The sequence below is a fragment of the Protopterus annectens genome, chromosome 3.part1, assembly GCF_019279795.1.
Source record: "Protopterus annectens isolate FY-2018-M chromosome 3.part1, PAN1.0, whole genome shotgun sequence".
NCBI lineage: Eukaryota > Metazoa > Chordata > Ceratodontiformes > Protopteridae > Protopterus > Protopterus annectens.
The window spans coordinates 1,226,705,671-1,226,706,721 of record NC_056732.1 but is presented as its reverse complement, the minus strand read 5'-3'; the positions used below and the strand labels follow the sequence as shown (position 1 = coordinate 1,226,706,721).

At 31.3% G+C, this 1,051-nt stretch overlaps 1 non-coding gene across 1 annotated transcript; it reads right to left on the bottom strand.

Annotated features, from left to right (window-relative positions):
- Positions 1 to 232: 232 nt before the first annotated feature.
- Positions 233 to 398, bottom strand: LOC122798964. Its single transcript, XR_006364375.1, has one exon. It is a non-coding gene; the product is annotated as a U1 spliceosomal RNA (small nuclear RNA).
- Positions 399 to 1,051: the final 653 nt, after the last annotated feature.

Here is a 1,051-nt window from a genome sequence, read left to right as displayed (position 1 = left end):
ATAGCAGCTCATTTTTTTCCATTTTAATCAAACCTCATATTTTGTTGTTCAAGTTTCCAAACATTCTTATACAACATTCGTCTTACTTCTTTTTCTAGAAGGCACTCCATTATTTCAAGTTGTCACCAATTACAAACTATGAAAATGTATTAAGCCTGCACATTGAAAGACAAGGATATAAACAAGTAAAACAACCACCATTAGAAAATGAATATGACTGACAGTTACATTTGTGAGGCACAGCAAATCACAGTCCCCTACTACCGTAAATTATTATACAGTTGAGTTTTTCACATTTGGGGAAACCGCAGGGGTCAACCCCTCTGTAGTGCAGTAGAGGATCCTTATCTTGGGAGACCCACCTTCTTGATTGTGGTCTCTCCCCTGCCAATATGTATTCAACACAGGGATTTATAACCATAAATATACTGAAGAAACAATAACACAGTACAGTTTAGTTTTTGCTTTAGTAAAATTAATACACATCACATTGTACTGTTAATACTTTTTCATTATGCATATTTTTATGATTAGATGGAGGGATTCATAATACTGATTCTGTCATAGCCATTATTTTAATCAAACAGCAGCAAACAACAGCCGCAGATAAAAGGTTTTTATTCACTCTAGCATCTCAGCAAAAAAACTTCAAGGAGTACCACAGACATCAAAGTAACACTCAATAAATGCTCAAGGTAATAAAACAATTAACACTTCAAAAACATTAATTAATTAATTAATTAATTAATTAATTAAATATTTCCAATTAAATTCAGTGTTTAACCCTTTCGGGATCAATGTATCTTATTTTAAAATAAACACAGCTTCCTTATGCAATAATTTCTCTATCAAAGAGACTAATTCCCCCATATGTATATTAACTTGCTCTAAAATACATCCTTTGAGAAGTTTAAAATTACTAGAATGATAATTCCTAAAATGAACTGCTAAGGGATTATTTTAAGCAACCCTTCTTCCATAGTTGTAATGGATATTTATGTTTGTTTTTTTTTCATAATGAATATGAGTACTACAATCAAATGTAGGGCTA